Source organism: Schistocerca americana, chromosome 2, assembly GCF_021461395.2.
Source record: "Schistocerca americana isolate TAMUIC-IGC-003095 chromosome 2, iqSchAmer2.1, whole genome shotgun sequence".
Classification (NCBI taxonomy): domain Eukaryota; kingdom Metazoa; phylum Arthropoda; class Insecta; order Orthoptera; family Acrididae; genus Schistocerca; species Schistocerca americana.
In genome coordinates, this window is record NC_060120.1 from 642,591,376 (window position 1) to 642,618,960 (window position 27,585).

The 27,585-nt window shown below is 42.6% G+C and overlaps 1 long non-coding RNA gene across 1 annotated transcript in view; it reads right to left on the reverse strand.

Moving 5' to 3' along the window:
* Positions 1–342: 342 nt before the first annotated feature.
* Positions 343–27,585, reverse strand: part of LOC124596653 — a 39,841-nt gene continuing 12,598 nt past the window's right edge. Inside the window, exons 3-4 of the long non-coding RNA XR_006978336.1 lie at positions 21,285–21,453; positions 343–464 (exon numbers count right to left, since the gene is read on the reverse strand). This is a non-coding gene — a long non-coding RNA (uncharacterized LOC124596653). The remainder of the gene's footprint in view (positions 465–21,284; positions 21,454–27,585) is intronic.

Below are 27,585 nucleotides of genomic sequence, written 5' to 3' on the forward strand. Positions count from 1 at the left end.
TGAATGTGCTGTTTATGAAAATCTCAGTTGTCGACTAAAATTACAATGTTTGGATTAACGGATTGCGGCCACAGTAAAATATAAATTAACGTAATACCTCATGCTTCACACGCATCACAGTTGCATTCATTGATAAACATATTACGTTATGACTATAATTTCAAAATAATTATTTCTATGTTTGTCACTGATGAGAATCAATTTCCATTTGTGAGTGAAGCAAGGCTGAGCTCTCAGTTCCTAAGTAGCTAGGTTTATTGATTTACTTTTGTAACAATACAACAACAAAAGCAAAATTGTGTGTTTTTAATTACATATTTTTATTGCATTTTTGTTTTCTTGTTTCACTTTATTTATTTTCTCTTATCTTTACTGAGGCAGTGAGACGATTTAGTCCTGTTTCCTTGTGCTCAAGCCGATGATGTTCATACGTCTCTTGCCTTTCTTCCTTTTCTTCGAGTCACCTGCAAATAAAAACTTTCACGCTACAGTTGAGGTAAATGGTCAAATAATCAGGTAATAATGCATGTATAAAAGGCCAAAGCCATTTTCACAGTCCCCACAAATATGTACCTTTCTGTACAGTAGTTACTTTCAATTTATGTAGCGCTGATTTTCCAAATTTTTCCCGGCATCCTATGTTTCATAATATAAAATAACACTGTATTATCCAATAATAATGGAAAGTAGAACTGTGCAGATTCAGAAGAATGAAAAGCAAGATTACAGTGACGCCAACATAAGGGGCCATAATTTAATAATTGAACATAAGGAAATAAGCGAATTTACTGAAGGTATACAAGAAGACAATCTCAAATAGATCTGGACAAGTACTAAACAAGAGGTAAGATTTTCAAGCAAAGGATAATAATAATACGAAATAATATGGTGACTTACACTATGCTGTTTGTAAGCCTAGACGACTTTAGAAGATATAATGGAAATTTTATTAGTGCTATGATTTGAAAAAATAATAACATGGAGATAAATCAGAAAGTTATGGGGGCACACATATCTTATGGGGGCAGACATCTTGTTTCATTAGTTAAGGTCGTAGCGAATGTACTGTCTACCAACAGAGAGAAGGCACGTAGAGCCTGTTCTGAATCGGAATGATAATGTTGTGGAACAATGTAATCATGACGGTGGTACCGTATACTATTGATTCCCAGCGACCAAGAAGGTTGTTTTAATACTTTTAAAGACTACTTTCAATTAAAAGCAGGGGATGAGAGTCGTAACGCGGAGAAGTGGTATATAGGGATGCGAATTCCGATTTCTATAATCAGTCACTGTTAAAATCTCTTTCGGTGGCGAGGAGAAGTGTTGTCAACCGTGTGTAGCCCTTCTACCTATTCGGGCCTGTCAATAAACACGAACTGCACGCGCTCAGTATTTCAGCTCTGCTAGAGTCTCACTGGAGTATTACGTGTGAACTGCGTCAACAGCTGTTTAAAGAGGAGGAAATGAACGACGAGGAGCTTTTCGAAGCGCGCATTGTTTATCCAGAGAAACCAGGCACTGCATTGTCTGTATGTGGGTCGCCCTATGGCTCATACTGTTGAAATGGCTTGCACCTCAGGGGTAGCTAAGAAAATCTGACAAGAGTATTGAAAAAATGTTTTCGTATACAGCAAAAAGCTGGAAGGCATAAACAAATGTCAGTTTACCAATGGATCCATGTCCCCCAGCTGGCTCATCTGGGATATTGTGCTTCGATGGTGGAGGCATGTTAGGTACTCGAGAGGCTCTCCAGAGTCATGAGTTGTCAAGTGGGAGACCATTATTGGTCGCTACTTAGGAATAAACGCGTTACTTCTTTACGTGCACAGCCCCGCACGATTATTCCATGAGACAAATATTGATAATATTGCCAAATGAACCGACACACTTGTCTTTACGTCAGCACAGTAATAACGATAGGGTAAAAAAAAAGTGTTCTGTCTCCCGTTCTTTGGGGCGCTAAGTGAATCTTTTTAGCAGATTTCGTAGAACTTGCATGCACAATTGAGTTCTGAAGCCTACTGCGAGACATTAACAAATCTGAGAAGAGCAGTTCAAAACTAGCAATGCGATCTCTCTAACTGCAGTGCGATATTTTTACATGACAGTGCTCGGCAACGCTCTTACCTACAAACACACGAAATGTCACGTCAATTCGAATGGGACTTAAAAGTGACTGCACTACGAGGGACGTTGCAAAAGTAATAGAAAAGATTTTTTTTATGAAAGCTGGTTTGCTTTATTCAGGATTTCAATACACCATGTTATTCCCTACTATTTTGATTACAAAACCCTAATTTTCAGTATTATCTCCGTTCAATGACACAGCTTTACGGCACTTTACTGGGAGTTCCTGTATGCCCGCATGGTATCACTCCACTGGTCGACGTCGGAGCCAACGCCTTGTGCATCAGTGAGCTGCACATCATCCACGATTGCCTCCCGCGGAGGAGATGTAATAAAATTATAGAAACTTGCTTAACACCGACGATTGTTAACTCATCATCGTTACCAAAAGCAAGAAAGCCATATGTATTCCAACTCCAGTGTCTTTTCCACATTTCAGGAAACTTATAAACGTCATCTCAGGATTCACACAATCACTGAATACATGTTTCACTTCATATCGATTCTGTCGGAAAAACCAGCTACACTAACATTTTTACTAATCAGCACGTCTGACATAAATGAGAACTGTCTGCAGTATAAAGAAACTCTCAGAAAAGCTGTCACATGATCTTGATTATCACGAGCAATGTCTTTGGAAATGATCTGCGAAAGATGCAGTTCTTCATGCGCTCGTATTACTTTTTCTTTCTCAGAAAATATTAAGTACCCAGTGTCGTTAAAGAGTTCAAGAACACATTCCGGGAATTCGTGCTTTTATTGTTCCAGAAATTTGGAGAAGACGCAGATATTCTTAAATTTCATTCTCATATTCATGAATTAGAAGATTAATAAACACATTTGTACTCCTAGAGTTCGAGGGACTGGATGTTATGCATCTAATTTTGTTAGGGAATAGAACACCATGTTTAAGATTTTGTGGTAGGTGGTTGAAGTGCGTATTTCGTGAATTACATCTTCAAACTCAGTAATGAGTCTTTTTATGTTACACTCACTAATATAGGAATATTCTTTAGACAAAAAAACAGATGTCACTAGTTATTGCTTAAACAGTAGGAAGAAGAAGCAAGATGAATATCTCCTTGATTATGTTATTAACAGCTCCATAACCACACAAAAAATTCAGACAAAATGTTTACAAAAGTTCAAAGTGGTCTGGATAGAAAGTTATAAAGGTTCCTCGTAATTTTTCGCTTCACAAGTGACTGCAAAATCAAAATCAACAGAGAGAGAGAGAGAATCTGGGCACAGATTGAGAGGGTAGCGGTATGCACATATGCAGATGGCAGTATTATCACGTACACAATGTATGAAAGGTAGTGCATGCTCGGAGCTGTCATTTGTACTCAGGTGAGTCATGCCAAAAGAATCTGGCCGCGCGACGGAAATTAACTGACTTTGAACGAAGAATGGTAGTTGGGGCTAGACATATGGGGCATACTGTTTCCCAAATCGTTAGGAAATTCCGTATTCCAAGATCCACATTGTCAAGAGAGTGCCAATAATACCAAATGTCAGGCATTGCCTCTCACCAAGGACAACGAAGTGGACGACGGCCTCAGACCGAGAGCAGCGGCGTTTGCGTAGAGTTGTCAGTGCTAACACACAAGCAACACTGCGTGAAATAACCGCAAATATCAATGTGGAATGAACGACGAACATATCCGTAGGGGCAGTGCAGTCGACGCGAACGCTTTTACTGTACGACATCGCCTACAGCGACTCTCCTGGGCTCATGAGCATATCGGTTGGACCCTAGAAGACTAGAAAACTATGACCTGGTCAGATGAGTCCCTATTTCAGTTGGTGGCAGGAATCGAGTGTGCCGCAGGCCCTACAAAGCCATGGACACAAGTTGTCAACAAGGCACTGTGCACGTTGCTGGTGGTTCCATAAAGGTGTGGATTGTTATTACGTGTAATAAACTCGATCCTCTGGTCCAATTGAAACGATCGCTGACTGATAATGGTTATGTTCGGCTACAAGGAGACCATTTTGTAGCCTTTAACGGACTGCATGTTCCCAAACAACGATGGGATTTTTATGGATGACAATGCGCTATGTCACCAGTCCATAATTGTTCGCGATTGGTTTGAAGAACATTTTGGATAACTCGCTAGAATGATTTGACCACCTACATCGCCCGACATGAATCCCATAGAACATTTATGGGACTTAATCGAGATCAGTTGGTGTACATCGTCCTGCGCTGGCAACATTTTGGCGATTAAGGACGATTAAAAAGGCAGCATGGCTCAATATTTCTGCAGGGGACTTCCAACGACTTGCTGAGCCAAGCCATGTCGAGTTGCTGCACTGTTTCGGGCAAATGAAGGTCACGACCCGATATTAGGAGGTATCCCGTGATTTTTGTCACCTCATTGTGTAACACCTGCTCCAAAACCAGGTGAAATAAAGCCCCTCATTCCAATATTCGTTTTTTTAGTAGCTCTTGGGGAATTAGTTGAAGGTATAGCATGGGTTGCTAAAGTAGTTAATGATACAAGAAGTGGTGAGAAATTACTAGCTGAATTGCAAAAACAGCATAATACAATTGAAAAACACCGTATTTAGAACCATTTTAAATAAACGTGTTTTGTCCGTACTTGGCGAACTCCTCAAGCAGTCTTCCAATAATAGTGCTCACTAACATTTTAGTAACACTGACTTAGATCACTACACCAAAAAACCGAAAATACTTCATTATGGGGTGTGTTTTTGAGAGACACTATACCCAAAAGCCTAAATGATATGAGAGTGCGATTGTTAACTTCCAAACAACAACAACATCGTAACTCGGCCATTTGCCACCCTCTTGGCAAATAAAAAGGTATTTGAAAACTGCGTAATAAAACATAATAACAATATACAAGGAACTATCAGCCTCGATTGCGGAAATGATAGTTTCTTATATATTAGATTATCACGATTGCTAACTGGGCTGCAATGTTGAAAGTACAATAATAACAATATCTTTCAGCCAAACCAGTAGTCAAAGGTATGGTCATCTATCTTAAATGATTATGAATTCCAGATAAATTAGCGATCTTCTGAGACACGATTACAGTTTAACTGCAATTATTGAATGCGTTATTGCTTTAAGCCTTGCAGGTAAAAGTCACTTTAACTGCTGCCCTTAGTCCTTTGCTAACTTTATCACAGTATGCAAACGAAATTGCCTTACTGGTCCTTTGTACATAAAGTTCCATGCCAGACTTCTACAATTTCTACTGATACAACAGGACGCATACTTGAGCGCAATACTATGGAAATAAAAGAGGACGTAGATAAAGATGAAATGGGAGATATGTTACTGCGTTACGAGTTCGACAGACCTCTGAAATACCTGAGTCAAAACAAGGCCCCGGGAGTAAACAACATTCCATTGGGAGAGCCAGCCCTGACAAAACTCTAACATCCGGTGAGCAAGATGTATAAGACCTCAGACTTCAAGAAGAATATAATAATTCCAATCCCAAAGAAAACAGGTGTTGACAGATTTGAAAATTACCGAACTATCAGTTTAATAAGTCACGGATGCAAAATACTAACACGAATTCTTTACAGAACTCGGGGAAGATCAGTTCAGATGGTGGAACACGTGAGGCAATACTGACTGACCCTACGACTTATCTTAGCAGATAGATTAAGGAAAGGCAAGCCTACGTTTACTAGCATTTTTAGACATAGAGAAAGCTTTTGACTATGTTAACTGGAATACTCTCTTTCAAACTCTGAAGGTGGCAGGGGTCAAAACAGGTAACTAAAGGGTATTAACAATGTGTGCATAAACGAGACAGCAGTAGAGTGGCAGGAAAGGGAAGCACTGGTTGGGAAGGAATTGATACAGGGTTGTAGCCTATCCCCGGTGGTATTCAATCTGTATATTGAGCGAGCAGTAAAGGAAACAAAAGATAAATTTGGAATAGGAATTAAAATCCGTAGAGAAGAAATAAAAGCTTTGAGGTTTGCCGATGACATTGTAATTCTGTCAGAGACAGCAAAGGACGTGGAAGAGCAGTTGAACGGAATGGACAATGTCTTCGAAGGACATAAGATGAACATCAACAAAAGCAAAACGAGGATAATGGAATGTAGTCGAATTAAACCAGGTGATGCTGATGTTATTAGATTATGAAATGAGACACTTAAAGTACTAGGTGAGTTTTGCTATTTGGGAAGCAAAATAAATTATGACAGTCGAAGTAGAGAGGATATAAAATGTAGACTGGCTATGGAAAGGAAAGCATTTCTGATGAAGAGAAATTTGTTAACATCAAATATAGCTTGAAGCGTCAGGAAGTCTTTGCTGAAAGTGTTTGTATGGAGTGTAGCCACGTATGGAAGTGAAGCATGGATGATAAACAGCGTAGAAAAATGGTTCAAATGGCTCTGAGCACTATGGGACTTAACTTCTGAGGTTATCAGTCCCCTAGAACTTAGAACTACTTAAACCTAACTAACCTAAGGACATCACACACATCCATGCCCGAGGCAGGATTCGAACCTGCGACCGTAGCGGTCGCGCGGTCGCAGAATGTAGCGTCTAGAACGACGGCCAGCGTAGAAAAGAAGAGAATAGAAGCTTTCTAAATGGTGGTGATACAGAAGATTGCTGAAGATTAGATGGATAGATCACGTAACTAATGAGGAGGTACTAATAGAATCTGGGAGAAGAGGGATTTGTGGCACAGCTTGACTAGAAGAAATGATAGGTTGGTGGGACACGTTCTCAGGCATCAAGAGGTCACTTACTTAGTACTGGAGGGAAGCATGGAGGGTAAAATACACTAAGCATATTCAGAAGGATGTAGGATGTAGTAGTTATTCGGAAGAGGCTTGCACAGGATAGAGTAACATGGAGAGCTGCATCAAACCATTATCAGTACTGAAGACCACAACAACAACAGCCCGATTAAAATTAGTTGATAGGCGACATCTGCCACTTCTCGCTAAAGTGGTTCAACGTCGGCTGCCAGCTACCGCTCGGTTGCAGGTCACACACAAACACGGCCCGTCAGTTCATAAATGCTGTTAATACATAATGCGGAGCAATATTGGAAGTGGCCGCAGCCTGGTATGACGCAAATCTGTGATTGTGTGTAGAGACCTGATTTTAAGTGACAAATGACTGAACTGCGGGATACGACGCGTTTTGTCACCCTGAATGCAAACTTATGCCCTAACCTAACTACAACCTCGTGATATGCAATGTATCCGAGATAACGGCGGGCAGTAGTCTGCGGCACCACTAAAATCACCATCACCCTCTTCCCAGCGCTTATAGCTAACCTCTACGAGCAAATTCAGCTACGTACACTTTTGGTATTCTGATCCTCAACAGCCACGTCTTTGAGACGTAAGTTATAATCAGTTCCGAGTCCCCTCAAGCCACGTATCAGCTGGTATCCTTCCTGCCGATACTATAATTGATTGTCATTAACAACCAGAATACGTTTGTCGAATTCTGTGACCTACTGGTTACGTACTGGGTGGCACAGAAGTGTCCTGCTAGATTCATTTGAATTTACATGTCATTACGATCGAATAATCTTTGTGATTTTCAATTAAGGTTAGAAAGAAGATTATCAATTTATGGTTTTGAGTCCAGTCAGTCAATCATCCAGGAAATTGCACCTAATCTCGTCTTTCATGTTGTGATTTACGTGTCCTAGCCACTCTCTCACGTTATCTGAAATAGGTAGTTTACCTATTCCACGCCTGCACAAACCTACTGGTTCTGAGTTGAAGAAGTCGTCAAACCAGGTCTGAAGTGTATTTTCGTCCGGAATCGAATTTTCTTGACGGCTGTTCGATAACAAGCCAGAAAGGTAAACATTTAATGGTATAAGATCAGGATAATAAGCGAGTGACGGACACCTCCCAAAACAACCTCTTGGATAGTATTTGGTTGTGAAATCAGCGGAGTGTGTCACCATGCAGTAGCAACATGCTATGCAGTTTTGTCTGACTTGTTTCTTTCATTACGACCGACAAGTGTCTCAGTTGATGGCAACAAATATCAGCTGTGATGGGCACACGCCTGGGAAGGCGTTCCTTGTGCAAAAGACCCGTTCCGAACCAACAGATACAAAATACGTTTGTCCGCAGCTCGTGGTCGTGCGGTAGCGTTCTCGCTTCCCACGCCCGGGTTCCCGGGTTCGATTCCCGGCGGGGTCAGGGATTTTCTCTGCCTCGTGATGACTGGGTGTTGTGTTATATCCTTAGGTTAGTTAGGTTTATGTAGTTCTAAGTACTAGGGGACTGACGACCATGGATGTTAAGTCCCATAGTGCTCAGAGCCATTTGAACCAAAATACGTTTACAATGACCTTTGCTCGATTGTATGTGTCTTGCTACGGCTCAGCCGTTAATTTTTTTTTAAAGTGTTGCTTTGAATTAGACTTTCGAGCCTTGCCTACTTAATGCAACTGTCGCACGACGCTTTAATGGTCGCAGTTCATCACATGCAGTTCGTAACGTATGTCTGCTATCGAGACCTCCTGAATGTGAAAACTTATTCACGCCAGAACGATCTCTCTTGAAGCTAGAAAATCCTTTTCTGGCCTTTTTTGTCCAGAGGCATTCCTCCAACACACACCACAAACGCACTGAACTGTCTCTGTGGCCTTCTCCCCCTATTAAATTCAAAGCGAATATTATCTGGCAAATGTTGGAACGTTTTCCACCTGCGAGTCTATTTTTAGAATTGTTGAAAAAGTTTATATGTTTCAGACATGCAAAATACAATACGTAACTGCAAGTAGGCACGAGAAGTTCAAATAAGAAAATGACAGTTGATTAGTACGCTGCTGTTTTCACCTGGCAGAGGGTGCCTTGGTGCTAGGCTGCGGGTGGAGTACGGCCGGTAGCCGGTAGCCGGTAGCCGGCGGTCGCTCTAGGGCGAGGAAACTCTCGAGCATAAACTGTCCTGATCTTGACGCTGTCACGAGCTGAGGGAATAATTTCTGGAAGTTATTGCTATTGCAAGTGGGTTAGAAAGTAAACGAATTGTCTTTGAGCTTCAATCAGACTGATAACATTAGCAGACAACCGAAACGCGATTTAAAAATATAACTTATTGAATGGACTCAATTTCGAGAATTCATACTTACATTCCACTAGACTTACCAAAGGCCATGTGCAACTACAGCACGATGGCAGCTCGCGAAAAGTGATAAAACTCTTCCTGCATATACTTCCGCATCCTACAGTGTCGCTCCCACTGTGTTGCCAGATCTTGCATATGACCGGCCTTAGAATCCTGAAGGGCAGCCGGTCACATTGGCCGCCTTACGTGAACAATTCCGGATTAGTATCTGTGACAGGCATCTGGCTGCCGCGTTTTATGTCTAACAAGGAACCGCTTAAGTGAGAGGTCGCAAAAGGCCAGTGATGTTTGACATTCGACGCCCACATATTAGCTACCATGGAACCAAAATATTTTCTGCCTATGGCAAAAGCCCGCGGGGCTGAATATGTCCTATGGTGAGCACAGTTTGAGGCTACAGAGTGTAGCTGAACTGCTCATCCGACGATTTAACTCAGAGCACTGGCAGTGGTGTTCATACGAAGCAATGGCAAAGACAAACAAAGCAACCGTTGCCTTATATGTATAACAACGGTTGCTGAAGTTGACATCAGAAAGAAAGCCTAGAAATTTCGCAGAGTGATAAATAAGTGTCAGGTGGAGTATTAGCGTTTCTGCGAGAAGAATCAGTGGAATGTGTGGTGTCGTATGTGTTCGACTATGCAGAAATGTACAAGAGGAGCACAACGATGAGGGTACATGCTTAACACGTAAAAGTGATGCTGAAACAGGTGTCGAGTCATGTAGTTCATCATCCTTGTGAGACAGGAAGTCACAAATCTCGTCTCCTGGGAGAGGTAGTGAAGGACAGTCTTTGTCCAAGAAGCGGGTACTAAATGTAGTTACTTACATGAAAGTTCATCCGCAGTATAATAAAAGAAATTATGAACAGATTTCGAATAAGTTCGTAGAAAAATGACCGTGCAGTGCATAAGAAAAACTGCAAATATGCAAGAGAGGACACGGTGCACTTTTTTAAAAAAACTGGCGTTTGCGCGTTTCAAGGATGCTCGATAAAGTTAACAAGATGTGCATGTTAGTGACCTACTAAGTTATGCACATCAAACTGAGCGCAACATAGATTACAGTGAAATTACAATAAAATGAATACCCCCAAGCTGCATACAGGCGTTGATATACGTCAAGGGGGACAGTTGAAAATGTGTGCCCCGATCGGGACTCGAACCCAGGATCTAATGCTTACATGGTAGACGCTCTATCGATCTGAGCCACCGAGGACACAGAGGATACTGCGACTGCAGGGACTTATCTCTGCCACGCCTCCCGTGAGACCCACATTCCCAACGTATTGTCCCGCGCTATATTCATTGTGCCCCTGCCCATCTTACTCATTACTCGCGGCTTTTTTGCCGATTCCCGTGAGTTCGGGTACTGTTTTTACATCCGCACAGAAGAAGGTGCTCAAATGGCCGGTGTGCCTTAACTATATATATATATATATATATATATATATATATATATATATATATTACAGTGGCTTCAAGGGAAGTAGTGGATGGTGGCAAACTTCAAACAGTGCTACAGAATTGGAAGACGCAAGATAACGAAATTTCAAACAAATCGTCAATTTGACGGTGCACAGAAAACTGCGGAACGACCAGAAGAAGAGACAAACGAACTTATCCCATCGTTCAGTAAGTAATTTGTTTCCAACTCTGACCAGTCGGGATTTGAAGAGGAAATGCATATGAAAGGAACGCAGGACCAAGAGAGTATTATCAACATCAACTAACATCAGTGCCCTAACGCATTCGTATACAATTAAACTGACTGTTAATCTTGGTAGTAAATTGGCTGGAAAGCTATTTATTGTGCTGTGATAAAGTGGAGGTACTGTGCCCGTGCAGTTCTGTCTCGTGTGCTTGTTCTTGCAAGGGCAGAAGGAAATATTTACGTCGCAGCAGTAAGAGTGGGAAAATGGGTGCAAGAGTACAGCAACTATGGTATGAGCGCTGTTTTTAGCCAATAGCTGGTCAAAATAACTTGCTTTTGGTTAATTCCTCGTCTATGTATAAAACTCATACTGCTTTAGAGCAAATTATCCCTCCCGAAAAGTTTTGCATTGCAATTCATACCACCAGGAATCACTGGACAAATACATCCTCTAGATGTTTGTTCTCTCCGTGCCTATAAAACATTATCTCACAATCCGTAGGTACGCCTTTTAGTCAGTTTCATGATAAGCTCCACGACAGACTCTTTCGCGTTTGATTGCAGGCCATCACATTCCATCAGTTCTCATTATCCCGTTACACCAATATGATGCTATATGTATCCTTTAGGAGTGGATACCTAGTTGAACCTCCTGCACGGTTTCTAACTCCCAGGGAGGTCGCTTTCTACATTGATGGTGCGAACCATTGTGATCTCCGCTGTGCGCCATTTTTCACTCGGTGTTCATGATGCAAGTTAAAGATTTGCTTTTACCATCTTTTTAATGTTAACGTTGTTCAATTTGTGAGATGCAATGCATACATGCCACAGAACGTTGATCCCTGCGTCTCCCGGACATCCGTTTTTTGTCGCCCTCCTGATGAACATGGCGAGGCATTACCAGCTAATATTCTTCCTGTCATAATTATTAATACAACGCTTTCAAATGATCCTTACTAAAGGCTAAACTTGCGACCTCGCACTCAGTGGGTTCCTTGTAAGATTGCACGTAGGTCGTACTCACAGACAGTTTTCCGTAGCATTACCTGGTACGAAACATTCAACCGTGACATTGCTCTCACACACATCATAATGTTGCAGGCTGGGGTATGGAAATTGAACTACCGACGTCCTTGGTGTGAATACGTCCAACATTACTCGGAAATAGCAATTCAATAAGTATGTATAATGCGGTCTCCTCGAAAATAATTGGTGTCACGATCGGTAGAATTTTATGACAAGACATTTGCCAATTCATTAAGATACAAGATAAATGCTTAAATCATATTTGAAATTAAGTGGAGAATTAACACAAAGGTGTTATTGTAAGACTTTTGCAATAAGTTTGGTACAATTATCTATGTTTACTGAGTTGGTAAAGTAATGGATGAAATGGATGTAACGGAGGTTTTGATAACCAAAAAGAGAGCATTTTCCACACATGGAGAGCACGATATATCATATACAGTTGCTTGAAAAAACAGTATGAATCCCGAATCTAGCTGAAATGGGTTTTATATAGTTTTTTGTGATGAAAGTCCCAAGAAACACTAGCTTCATGTAATGATTACTTTTTTTTCCTATTGCATACCACAGTGCTTTGATACAAATTCATGTCAACGTTACAACTGTTCGGCCCACTTACACCTTCTGGATAGACACTTGAACAATTACACTGCGTTTCGTAGCTAGAATAAGAGAAACTGCATGTTTCTGAAGTCATTACAAAAATGGCTCTGAGCACTATGGGACTCAACATCTTAGGTCATAAGTCCCCTAGAACTTAGAACTACTTAAACCTAACTAACCTAAGGACATCACACACACCCATGCCCGAGGCAGGAAGCTACCAATCTCACTCTCAGAGAGTTTTGGAAATACCACTTCAACATCTCCGCCTGCGTGAAGATGATCGAAAAGTCATGGGAAGGGGTTACCAAGAGAACTCTCGTTTCTGCTTGGAAGAAGAACTGGCTGGAGTGCATCGTCGAATGTGACTCTGAGGCATTTGAGTCGTTACCCGTGGAGCTTGTAGTCAACGAGATTATGTCTTTGGCCAACAGCATGGGACTAGAAGTGGAAAACAATAATATCGATGAGCTTGTGAGCTTGTGGAAGATCACAGCCACCGAAGAACATATGGAGTTCCAGTGGAGTTCCCAGCAAGAAGTTGTGGAGACGAGCCCTGCAGGGTATGAGGAGGGGGCGGTAAAAGCAAAGCAGACATCTTCTGGCGCAGTAAGAGCAATGCCGAAAGCAGGGGAATAGGTTGCATCGTACATTGAAAATCATCACCCCAATAAAGCAGTGCCTCTATGCGCTACAAATTTATTTGACGATAATGCTGTGTCGCATTTTCGTCAAGAGTTGAAGCGTCGGCAGAAACAAATAACTATAGATAGCTTCCTAGTAAAAAAGAATTAGTTATGTATCGTGTATAATAAAGAACATAATACTGTGTGTATAATTTTCTTTGAATAATTGTCATGAATAAGATAAAATTTCTAGTACTTTTTCACTATGGAACGCATTCTCGTAATTTATATTAATTTATACGGATTAAATTGTTTCGCTCAATAAGTGTTTCGCACTACGAGTAAGATTCTGGAACGAAGAATGTTCGCTATGATTCTGTAGTTGTTTTATTAAACAGTTAACTAATGAGTCAATGAGATAATTGAACCTACTTATATCTAACAATCTTTTCTTACAGAATAATGAATCACTTCTCAGCGCATTGTGGGTGCTCTCTAAAACTCCTTCTCGGAAAGGAAAGATAACTATCCGAAATAACTATCCGCATTGAGAATGAACAATGATTGCAAAACATGCATCCTCTGCACCATTCCTCTCCGTTGCAACACTTGCTTCACCCATCCCTGCACCACTATTTAAAGTCAACAAGTTAACAATGTTGCGCATTAAATCACTTGATTGCGGAACACTTTACTTCTGAAATAGCAAAAATGGGAAAACTTCAGGCTGACGATGATTTGTGTCTGAGCACTGCCAATGATAATAGAATAATAATAATAATATTATTAATAATATAGCAACAATAATATTTGTAGGAACTACAGCAGCGTAGTAGGCATTACACTGCTATTGTTGTACTGTGCTGTAAATTAGTTTATTTATTGTTGCCGAGAGAATAATGAAACAAATTTGTGATCACTGCGGAAAATTCATATAACACGGGAAAAGCATTATCTTGAGATTCGTAAGCATGTGTGATACGCTTGTCACAATTTTATTGTCATAGACGGTACAAGGTACAAAGAATGTGAGGAAGACAATCACATATTCGTTTCACAAACCGAGGCCTCCGTAACACTGTCATATGCCAGAATTAAATTTCACCCCCCATCGCTCATACGAAACTTCCTGGCAGATTAAAAATGTATCCCCGACTGAGTGTCGAACACGGGACCTTTGCCATTCTCGAGTAAGCGCTCACCAACTCAGCAACCCAAGAACGTCAGACGACGCGTCCACCACTTTACTTCAGACAGTACCTCGTCTGCTACTTTTCTAAATTCATAGCAGCTCTCTCGCAAAACTTGCACCATTAGCACGCCTGGAAAACAGAATGCTCCATAGAAATGGCTTAGCCACGATCTCGGGAACATTTCCAGAACGAAATATTCATTCTGCAGCGGAGTGTGCACTGATATAAAACTTCCTGGCAAATTAAAACTGGGTGCCCGACCAAGACTTGAATCCCTGGCATTTGCCTTTCGCGCCCATTGCTCGTCAGCGGAGCTACCCAAAATCTAACCACGACCTGTTGTCACAGTTTCACTTTAGCTCGTAACTCGTCCCGTTCTTTTCAAACTTCAACGAATTTCGCCTTCAAACCATGCACATCTAGCATTTCGGGAAGCAAGGATACTGCAGAAAGATTACTTAACTACAGCCTAGAGGATGTTTCCAGAAAAGAATTTTCACTGTGCAGCGGTGTGTTAGCTGATATGAAATTTCCTGGAGATTAAAACTGTGCACCAGAGTGAGACTGGAACTTGGGACCTTTAATGGTCGCGGTTAGTTGCTCATCTGTTGAGTTATCCCACCACGAATCACGACAGTCCTCACAGCTATACTTCCGACGGTAAACCATCTCCCACATTAAAACTTTCTCAAAATGCCTCCTGCGAAACTTGCAGGACTATTAATTCTGAAAGAAAGGATATTCCAGAGAGATGGGTTAGGCACAGGTTGGGGGCCGGCCTGGGTGGCCGAGCGGTTCTAGGCGCTACAGTCTGGAACCGCGCGACCGCTACGGTCGCAGGTTCCAATCCTGCCTCGGGCACGGGTGTGTGTGATGTCCTTAGGTTAATTAGGTTTAAATAGTTCTAAGTTCTAGGGGACTGATGACCTCAGAAGTTAAGTCCCATAGTGCTCAGAGCCATTTGAACCATTTGAACAGGTTGGGGGATGTTTCCAGAATGAAATTTTCACTCTGCAGCGGACTGTGCGCTGTTATAAAATTTCCTGATAGATTAAAACTTTGTTTCCGACCAAGCCCTGAACAATGGACCTTTGCACTTTGCGGGAAGTGCTCTCCAACTGTGGCAACAAAGCACAACTCATGACCCGTCCTCCGATCATTAGATCAGACAGTAACTTATCTAAACCATTCAACGTAACAAAAGCTGTCCTACAGAACTTTCAGGTCTGTACTCCTGGAAGTAAGGATTGCAGAGAGATGGCTTCGCCAGAACCTGGGACGTGTTTCCGGAGTGAAATTTTCATTGTGCGGCGGTGTGTGCGCTGATATGGAATCTCCTCGCAGATTTGAACTGTTTCTGGTCCGAGGGACGAACTTATTTACCTTTGCAGGATATGTGCTCACCAACTGCGCTACCCAGGCGTAACTCACGAACTGTCTTCATAGCTTTACTTCGGCTAATACCAAACTCCTACCTTCTTAACCTCGCAGACAATCTCCTGCGAAACTTGAAGGACTATCAATCCTGTAAGAAAGAAAATCACTGAGACACGGCTTAGCAACAGTCTGTGGGATGTTTCCAGAGTGAAAATTTTACTCCGCAACAGACTGTGTGCCGATGCTTGACTTCCCGGCAGAGTAGAGCTGTGTGCCGGAGATTCGAACTCGATAACTTAGCCTTTCGTGGGTAAGTGCCCATCCCTGAGGACCCAAGCACGATTATCGACTCGTCCTCAAAGCTTTACTTTCACCAGTGCCTCATCCGTCGAATTTCAAATTTCACAGAAGCTCTCCTTCGACACTTGCAGGACTAGCACTCCTCGAAGAAAGGATATTGCAGAGACCTGGCTTGGGCACAGCGTGGTTGATGCTTCAAGAAGGAGATTTTCGCTCTGAAGCGGAGCGTGCACTGATACGAAACTTATTGGGCGATTGAAAAAGTGTACCGTAACTAGATTCGAATTTGGTACCTTTTTCTTCTGCAGGTAGGTGCTCATCTGTTGAGTAACCCCACCAAAATTCTCGACAGCCTTCACAGCTTTACCTCTGTCACTACCTCATCTCCTACTTTAAAAATTCCACAGAAGCTCTCCTGCGAAACGTCCGCGAGTAGCACACTTCGAAGAAAGGATATTCGAGAGACATGGGTTAGACACAGCCCGGGGGATGTTTCCAGAATGAAGTTTTCATCCTGCAGCTGACCGTCTGCCGATACGAAACGTCCTGCCAGATTAAAACTGTGTCTAACCAAGATTCGTACAGTGAATTTTTGCCGTTTGCGGGTAAGTGATCACCAATTTCGCTACCCCGTCTTCACAGCTTTATTTCACCCAGTAATTCATAGCCTACCTCCCAAGCTCAATAGAAACTCTCCTGCAAAACTCACAGGGCTTGTATACCTGGAAAAAGGATATTGCAGTCACGTGGCTTACTCACAGACTGAAGGATTTTTCCAGTATGAAATCTTCATTGTACGAGAGAGCATGCACTGTTATGAAACTTTCTGGCAGACTGAAATTGTGTGACAGACCAAGACACGAGCATTGGACCTTTGCCGCTTCCCGGGAAGTTTTCACCAACTGAGGTATACAACCACGACTCACGACCCATCCTGTCGTACTTTTCAAACCTCACAGTAGCTCTCTCACGAAACTTGCTGGACTAGCAGTCCAGTTTGGCTCTGAGCACTATGGGACTTAACATCTGTGGTCATCAGTCCCCTAGAACTTAGAATTACTTAAACCTAACTAACCTAAGGACATCACACACATCCATGCCCGAGGCAGGATTGCGAACCTGCGACCGTAGCGGTCACGCGGTTCCAGAATGAAGCGCCTAGAACCGCATGGCCACACCGACCGGCTAGCATTCCAGGAAGTTAGGATACTGCGCATATATAGTTTAGCGACCATCTGTGGAATGTATTCAGAAAGAAATTTTTATTCTGCAGCGGAATGTGCCCCGATAGAAAAAATCTTGGGAGATTAAAACTGTCTGCTGAACCGAGGCCAAACCCGGTGCCATTGCTTTGCTCACCTGTTGTCTTGCCCCTGCACAGCTCGCTATCGTCTTCACAGCTTCACTTTCACCTGCACCTCATCTCCTACCTTCTAAACTTCACAGAAGCTCTTTCGCGATACTGCCAGTTCTAGCAATGATGGGGGAAGGGATACGGCAGACATGGTTCAGCCACAGCCTGGAGGATGCTTCTCGAATACAGCTTTCTCTCTGCAGGGGAGCGTGCGCTGAGGTGAAACCTCGGTGAAGATTAAAACTGTTTTGCATACTGAGACTCTAACTCGGGATCTTTGCTGTTCGCGGGTAGTTCCTATACTTTTAAGTTACTCCAGCAGAGCTAATGACTGTCGTCGCAAATCTCTTCCGTTCAGAACCTGATCTACTATTTCCCGCACTCCGCAAAAGCTCTCCTGCGCAACGTGGAGGACTAGAACACTCAGGAGAAAGGTTATTGCAGAGACATGGCTTAACCACAGCCTGGAGACTGGTTCAGCTACTCTGCAACAGAGTATACGCTGATACGAAAGTTTCTGGCAGATTAAAACTGTGTCCCGGACCAAGACAAGTACTCAGGACCTTCGCCATTTGTGGGTAGGCGCTTACCATCTGAGTTACCCAAGCGCGATTCTCGACCCATCGTCACAACTTAACTTCCGCCAGTTCCTCATCTCCTACCTTCGAGACTTGTCTCAGCAATATTCCGTCTTCCAGGGGTGTTTGACACGCAAGTTTAGCAGGAAAATTCTACGAGCTTTGTGAGGTGCGCGATGAGATACTGGTGGAAGAAAATCTGTGAGGACAGTTCAAGAGCTGTGCTGTGCTTCGTGAGCACATGCACGCGAAAGGCAAAAGTCCCGATTTCGAGTCTCCGTCAGGCACACAGCTTTGATCTACGAGGGAGTTTCATATCACATACTCCACTGAAGAGTGAGAATTTCGTTCTGGAAACATCCCCCAGTCTGTGGATAAGTCTTGTCTCTAAAATATCCTTTCTTCCAGGACTGCTAGTCCTTCAAGTTTGGTAGGAGAACTTCTGTCAATTTTTGGAGTTACGAAATGAGGTACTGGCGGAGGTAAAGCTGCGCTGAGAGGCCGTAATTCGTGCTTGGGTAGCTCAGCTGGTGAACACTTGCCCGCGGAAAGCAAAAGTCCCGAGTTCGAGTGTCGGGCTGACACAGAGTCTTAATCGACCAGCAAGTTTCACTGTACCATATAGAACTTGAAAAAAAGTAAATATTTAGCAACTTACGAAGTAAGTATTTTAGTCTTAGGAAATAGTGATAACATTAGCGGTCTTTTAAAAACAGTATTATTTAGTGACTGAAATACAAATTAATCCTACTTGTACCGTTCAGAAAATTTCATTTTACTCCTTAGGAAGTAATTACTACCAAGACTAGAAACTATTGCTCTAGGGGCTTATTGATGGCAGTAACTTTGACGCAATACATCTTCTTAATAGAACAGAGGTTCACAGTGTGTGGAGTAATAACGAATGGTTTAGTTGTTTTTTTGTAACGAACCTAAATTATTTTTGACGGAGCATTACTATTGCCACCATTTCGTTTTAGGGTTCCGTGTCTGAGTCTGTAAAAACGGAACCCTCATAGGCCTGCTTTGTTATTCGTTTGTCTGTCTGTCTTTCTGTCTGCCCGTCCGTCCTACTGTTGAAAACCTGTTTCCTCACGAACAGGTAGACTTATTAAGTTTCAATTTACGTCAAACGTCAAGGTGTGTCGTCCCTTGGCGGTGGACAACTTTTAAACTTACATGTCAATTCAGTCAAAAGATACAAATTTTGATAATCGGAAACTCGCTCATCAATACCAATAGGGTGCTTCCCGTTGACCTAGAATCATGAAATTTTGCAACTAAAGTAAAAACAATGCGAAAATAGTTAAACTGCGGCTGTATCACATAAAAAAATCTTTTGTCATTAGAATGTACATTGCCTTCATCATCCGTCAAAAGCATAGTAGACGACCATTACTGCATGCAAAAATAAAATGTAAGCTGTGGTCATGTTTTAGTAAGTAAATAAAATATATTTTATTAAATCTTCTGTACGGAGCATCTACTAGGGTTATCTCAGTATCCTGTGGAACCTGGTACTCCAAATCTGGCGGTGCGCACAGTCCGCCACTTCCCTGCACATTCGTCTATCTGAAAGGATTCACGATCATACAAACGCCCGAAAAGGACTTGGCATGTTATGTGATGCGACTGGTGCCTGTTAGAGTATTTATTTTAGTAAAGCTGTGCTGTATTTCCATATGCTTGGCTGTACAGAAACACCATTCGGAGTGTTCCCGACATGAGCACCGGATCATTCTGCTGCTTACAGTACATTGCGTCAATCACACAGCCCGCATTACATAAGGAACCACGCCACGTAGGCAGAAGAACTGTCATTTGCCAGCACCGTCTACTGCGGCAGCGCTGCATACCCAGACACATGTTCATAGATGTTTTTCCTTCCATTTCCAGTCATGAATCCGTCCCTGCAGTTTGTCGGCATTATTAATGTCCACCCTGTATATATACACTGGTATTAAGTTTGCACAGAACTCTCAGTACACGACTCCTACCCGCATTTGGCCAATTTCTTAAATATAGTAGCATTAAAGCGTGACACTGTAGCAGACGTTACGGCTACTGATACTAAGGTACGTACCATATCTTTCTCACATAGCCGACCCACTACACTCACACTTGTATTTTGTAAAACTGGTATATGACAGTAAGATTGAGACACATACGTCAAATATAAATAAATATCTCATTAAAACGCCTTCTCCGAGTTGTAAGTGGTTCCAGCAACAGAATATAAATTGCTTAGTTTTTGCTTCGCAGCACCGAACGGAATAACTGACAGCACAAAATAACTATAACTATACAGTGGCTACCACACTTCTGTAGGTTCTACACTCTATTATTATTATTGTTATTGGTAATGTTCAGGCATAAAGCACTGGCAACATCCCAAGTGAGGTATAATTGTGGGTGGAACAAGTGTCGCTAGGGAGGAGAGCGGTGCAGAGAAGGAATATTTCGTAGCAAGTGGCTACCCTCAATGTGGATAGTTAGCTTTTTGTTTGAGAAAGTGTTGCAGATAGCGCTACCAATGCATTGACATTTTTTCCATCGTACTGTAAAGAGAGAAACATGTTAGGAATCGTCAGTACCAATTGTCTCACTGATTCATTGCTTAGTGGTTTAATAAAATAGACACAACAAATACGTATAATTTATCTTTCGTTATTTTAAAAATGAAAGTGCTCAATTAAATAATTTTCTGTTCTTTAGTTAGATACTAATGTTTTTATGGGCTGGTGGTGGGGTGGAGTAATGACCTCAGGAAGGTTCAGAACTATTAGAGAGTATAGCCGTCAGAGATGCATTGCGTTCTCTGCCAACAAGCCAAGACTTTCTTCCAAGGTGTGCTTAGCTGACGTGATTGAGCATTCGAACATAGACCTGTCATGGCAGTAGATACTCTTAACCGTTTTGAGACTGTTGTGACAGACGCAGCAGGCACTTGGAACTCAGTAAGCTTCGATATTGCGATAGGTCAACACAACAGTATAACGATCACAGGACATTTCTGAATATGATGAAGTACAAGGGAAAAGACATACTGTGAATCAGTAAACAATCTAGTACAAGTGATGTGTTCACATCAGTGTGATAATAGTGTTGTGCAGTGTAATATCATTTATGCTACGATTTCCAACACCTGTTACTAAAGGAAGACAGACTCAAAAAAGGTAATGACCACTGTAACGCTGGTGTGTTGGACTGTGTAACGAAAGAACTGCCTACGAATACATTTGTCATCTTGTTATCTGGCGAATTTGGCGTACTTATTGCATACAGTCTACGTTTATGAATAATAATCCGTGTAATCCATGTAGATCAACGTACCTGTTACCTATTAAGCGACTTCCAGGACATTGACAATAAACTGCAGGCAGCCTAACGCAATGTCATCTTTGGATTGTTTCGCCATTAATCTGTACCGACCATACGGCAGCTGAGGAAGTTTTTCAAGTTTCAGACCCTCCGGTTTGAAGTTCACCATTTGGTAAGTATCCTGCAAACAGGTGACATGGTCAGACGCATTAATATCTCTGTGTTATATCTCTTTCAGTGATTGTGATGGGAAACAAAATACAACCACCAGACTCTGATGCGAATACTGCTATACACGGACTGTTATTTACGAGTACGAGAAACACTAAAATACATAATATCTAGTAGTCCTCTGAAACAGATGAATGTATACCTCATGAAAGTATCTTATGAGACGGCGCATCCGAAATACATCCAAAATAATTAAATGTATCACGGTTATTGCGAACAATACGGCGAATTTTCTAACGCATGTAAATATTTTTCAAGTTTTATAGCTACCCAGTTATAACAGCAGCTAACCACACCTGACTTGCCTGCTTGTTTACATTAAGTATATTAGATTGAAAGTTTGTAGGAGCTCTTTCCCTGTCAGTGAAATAGTGATCGGCGGCGTTGCTATCTGGGTACTAATTGATCAAAGTCGTTGAAGTCGCTTTCGAAGCAATTCACAAGAAGTTCACTGCTCTCAAACCTTATGAATGAGATAGATAAAGTAAGAAATAATAACCAATCGGTGGATATGAATGATAATACGGGAGCATGTTACCAGAGGCCTCTCAGTCGTGTACAGAAAGGTGGACGTCACATGACGTGAGGTCAGCGTGAATGCTGCGCCAAACAGGGGTGCTACAGAAGAATCCTGAAGATTAGGATTACGTAACTAATATGAAGGTACCGAACAGAACTGGGGAAAAAAGAAATCTGTGGCACAACCTGACGAGAAGATGGGATCGGTTAATAGTACACATTCTGAGACGTCACGTAATCAAAGATTTAGTATTGGATGGAAGTGTCGGGGGTTACAATTGTAGATGAAAACCAAGAGACAGATATTGTAAGCAAATTCCGTGGGATGTAACTTGCAGTGGTTATTCAGAGATCAAGGGGCTAGCACATGATAGCGTAGCATTGAGAGCTATGTCAGACCAGTCTTCGGTCTGAAGACCACAACATCGTATCAGATCGATGAGGAGGCGCATTCTGTGAGAACATTGAGGCTGTTCTAACAAGGGAACATCCCCATCGCACCCCCCTCAGATTTAATTATACGTTGGCACAGTGGATAGGCCTTGAAAAACTGAACACAGATCAATCGAGAAAAGAAGAAGAAGTTGTGTGGAACTATGAAAAAAATTAGTAAAATATACAAACTGAGTAGTCCATGCGAAGATAGGCAACATCAAGGACACTGGGCGTCAAGCAGCGCCGTGGTCCCGTGGTTAGCGAGAGCAGGTACGGAACGAGAGGTCCTGGGTTCAAGTCGTCCGTCGAGTAAAAAGTTTAATTTTTTATTTTCCGTTTATGTGACAAACTCTTAAGTTTTCATCACTTTTTTGGGAGTGATTATCACATCCACAAGAAAACCTAAATCGGGCAAGGTAGAAGAATCTTTTTACCCATTCGCTAAGTGTACAAATTAGGTGGGTCGACAACAAATTCCTGTCATGTGACGCACATGCCGTCACCAGTGTCGTATAGAATATATCAGACGTGTTTTCCCATGGAGGAATCGGTTGACCTATGACCTTGCGATCAAATGTTTTCGGTTCCCATTGGAGAGGCACGTCCTTTCGTCTACTAAACGCACGGTTTTGCGTTGCGGTCGCAAAACACAGACACTAAACTTATTGCAGTGAACAGAGACGTCAATGAACGAACGGACAGATCATAACATTGCGAAAATAAAGGAAGTAAAATTTTCGGTCGAGGGAAGACTTGAACCCAAGACCTCTCGTTCCGCAGCTACTCACTCTAACCACGCGACCACGACGCACCTAAGCTCACTTTCACCTTGATATTGCTTATCTTGCACATGGGCTACTCAGTTTGTATTTTTACTAATTTTTTTCACGGTTCCACACAACTTCTTCTTGTTTTCTCGATTGATCTGTGTTCAGTTTTCCAAGGCCTATCCACTGTGCCAACTTATAACTAAATCTGAGGGGGGTGCGATGGGGAGGTTCCGCTGTAAGCTAGATTATGTTGGGCAGTTCGTCTCTGAACCCAAGGGGGGTTCTTCTTACATAATAACCCCCACGTGCATGTCACACGTACTCTGCTATCCTAGTCACAGCTTTCTGCGTGTAGTGTACGCCTGTTCAACTAAGAGGAACGCTACGGATCTGCACCTGATAGCGGACATCGGGAAATTCGCATCCGATAACGTGGCGGAGTCGTCGATGTCTCTGGTTTAGACCTTCCTCTCCGTTCCAACCCAGAGGACTGCGATCGACTCTGTGTACAATGCTAAGATAGTGAGTTTCGTCTGCACGCCGTGTGCGATGCTAGTTGCCTTCACCAATCAATCATCCGCCAAAAGAAGCCGAGGATGACCTCAGAATCCGAGCGGCAGGCGTCGTCAGGGTATAACGTACTGGTTTCTGTTACTTAAGAAGACTCGAGCCACTCACGTTATCTGTGAGTCTTATTTGTAGGCTCGAACCTTCGTCAGCAGTCTGCACCTCGGTACAGTGTCAAATGCTTACAGAAAATTTAGGATTATGGACTCTGCTGCTTTCCCTTCATCCGTGGTTCGCAGGATACCATGTTAGAAAGAGACAAGTTGATTTTTGCACCAGTGCTGAGTCGTGGACAGAAGCTTTCCTGTCTCAAGGAAATTTATCACGTTCGAAATCAGAATGTATTTAAGCATTTTGCAGGAAACCAACGTTAAGGAAATCGGTCCGTCATTATGCAGGTCAATTCGTTTACACTTCTTATGTACGGGAGTCACCTGAGGTTTTTTCGACCTTTTGCAGATGCGTTAATTTCCACAAACTTTTGACTGATGTAGTACTATTACACTGACGGAAAATAAATCACAACACCAAAATGATAATTAATGTAGAGTAATGAAATTTCGGAAATAGATTTGTCTAGGTAACATATTTAAATGATTAACATTGTAAGATGAAAGGTTATGTGAGCGCGAGATAAGCCATTGCAAATGTGAGATGTTGCTACGTTAATACCATATATAACCGCTAGAAAGTTGAATGCAAGCATGCAAACGTGCATGCATCGTGTTGAACAGGCTCCGGATGTCAGTTTGTGGAATGGAGGTCCATGTCTGTTGCACTAGGTGGGTAAATACGGAGACAGTTCATGATGGTCTGAATGACGCTGGAGTTGCCGTCTGATGATGCCCCCTATGTGCTCGATTGGAGACAGATGTGGTGATCGAGTAGGCCTAGACAACATGTCGCTGCTCTGTAGAGCATGTTGTGTTAGCAACAGCGGTATGTGGGCGAGCTTTATCTTGTTGGAAACCACTACCAAGAATGCTGTTCATGAATGGCAGCACAACAGGTCGAATCACCAGATTGTCGTACAGGGTGCGTGGAATAACCAGGAGTGTATTCCAGCTGTCATGCAAAATGGCACCCAGGCTATTAGCCCAGCTATAGGTGCACTGTGTCTAGCACGCAGTCTGGTTGGTTGCAGGCCTTCCACTGGCCTCCCTAGACAAATACACATCACTGGCACCGAGGCAGAACTAGCTTTCATCAGAAAACACAACCTGCCTTTCTACGAGCTCTCGCTTGACGTCACTGAAGTCGCGATGGTTTATGGGCAGTGTAATGCGCGCTACAGGGCGTCTGGCACGGAGCTGCCCCTGAACAGTTCCTCGTGTCACAGTGGTGCCAACTGCTGATGCAGTACGATGCGCAGAGCCATACGCGGAACACGACGATCTTCCCTCCCGGTATTGTAATGTGGCCGTCCGGAGAGCAGGCGTCTTGTGACCGTACTTTCTCGTGACAACCGCTTCCAACAATCATAAACAGTGGTTACATTCCTGCTAACCATTTTTGCAACTTCGCAGAACAAACATGCACCTTTTTATAGCCCTATTGCACGACCTCATTCAGAGGTACTAATAATGGCGTCTTTGTCACCTTAAAGGCATTTTTGAGTAACTTCATGCAAACCTGATTTGTTTCCTCATAGAGGCGCTACTATCGCCACTCTTATGAGACTGGGGCGAAAACAGAATAGACATCACCTTTCAGATGTAGAAACGCGCCTACCAACTTTCGTTTACGTCGCAAAACTCTTCCTTTTTTCCCGACAGTGTATTTTGCATCATGCCGAGATTTCATTTCGTTTAATGTTGAATTTGAATTGAATTGAAACATTTTGAAGAATGGACAGGGAAAAACGCATTACGTGTAATATTAATTTGAAGAATGTACGTGCAGTGCATGACAGCATTATAATTTCAGGTGCGCTCAGGACCGGGAATATGGAAACAGATGGATAGATTAGAAACATTCTTGATCACCTCCCGATAGGAGAAACGCCACATCATTTGTTTTTCTGATTCGCTTCTTGAACTATAAAAACATTTAAAAAATTCTTATAACGTTTTGGTAATGCTCTCTCTGTTGTTATTTGCTCTACCATCAGCCATCTTAACGGATGGAATGTGATATCTATGAAGTGTAAGCTTCGTTTTACTTCGTCATAGTTTCATTGCTTGCAATTCATTGTTTTGCTATATTTTCGTTCTGTTTTCTCCAGTCTCAAAAACATTCAGAAATATTTCAACTAATTCCACGTGTTATCGACTGAAATTTTCGTCTTCTTGTTCCGTTTCCCCATTTTCTTTTCTTTTGAACTTTTCACAGCAGCTGCTTAATTTAATCTGACACACACACACACACACACACACACACACACACACACACACACACAAGCTCACTTCACCTGATAAAAATTAGTCACCCCTAGAGAAATCATTACATGCACCATTTAATACCGAGTAATTCCGTCCACAGACTTTGTAACCGCCTTGATTTGGTCAGAAAGTGAGTCCAAGAGGTTGTGCAGTATGCAGCATCCAGGCCGGCCGCCGTAGCCGAGCTGTTCTAGGTGTTTCAGTCCTGAACCACGCGGCTGTTACGGTTGCAGGTTCGAATCCTGCCTCGGGCATGTATGTGTGGGATGTCCTTAGGTTAGTTAGGTTTAAGTAGTTCTAAATTTAGGGGACTGATGACCTCAGATGTTAAGTCCCGTAGTACTTAGAGCCATTTGAATCAAATAGCTCAATTCCACAAAATTGCGGGAAAGCTGGCGTCAATGTGTCCCACAGATTTTCTGTGGGGTTAGGTGATTTTGCAGGCTAATCGAGGTGTAATAGTGTGGGGGAGTGTTCAGAAAACCGATAAAATATACTTTCCTGTTATAGTCTTTATTACGCAGTGTGAGCAATGATCCCTTGCGAGGTAACAGACGCCAAATGTCCATTGCGCACTGTATTCGTTGCCGTGTTCTCTCGCTAGCAGGTTCGGATGGGCCATTCACTGACTGCAGCACTTCCTGTCAGGTGTGAAACCGACTGTGAACCACAAGCCGTGAAACGCGTCTCAAGTCCTTAGTCGGGATCTTTTTCCAACCTCAGTTCTGAGGTGTGTTACATACCGCTACTTGTAGACATGTTGGACTGTCCGATGCGAAACAGCAACAAATCCAGCAACTTCACAGACTGCATGGCCACGAGCACAGTCAGACACGATTACTCCTTTTTGGCAGTCTGCCACATCCTTACATTTACTCATGCCTATGTAGACTGTCCGTTTGAAACGCAAATGTCTCACTGATCGCTGCTGCCTCACGCTCAAGTAGAGGCTGTGCATGTGCAGTTGAGCACGTGACCCGATCCATACGCCAGCTGTGTATGCGTACTGGGGTGACAAACTTTTTATCTGGTGAGCTTATACACTACTGGCCATTAAAATTGCTACACCAAGAAGAAATGCAGCTGATAAACGGGTATTCATTGGTCAAATATATTATACTAGAATTTACATGTGATTACATTTTCACAGAATTTGGGTGCATAGATCCTGAGAAATCAGTACCCAGAACAACCACCTCTGGCCGTAATAACGGCCTTGATACGCCTGGGCATTGAGTCAAACAGAGCTTGGATGGCGTGTACAGGTACAGCTGCCCATGCAGCTTCAACACTATACTACAGTTCATCAAGAGTAGTGACTGGCGTATTGTGACGAGCCAGTTGTTCGGCCACCATTGACCAGACGTTTTCAATTGGTGAGAAATCTGAAGAATGTGCTGGCCAGGGCTG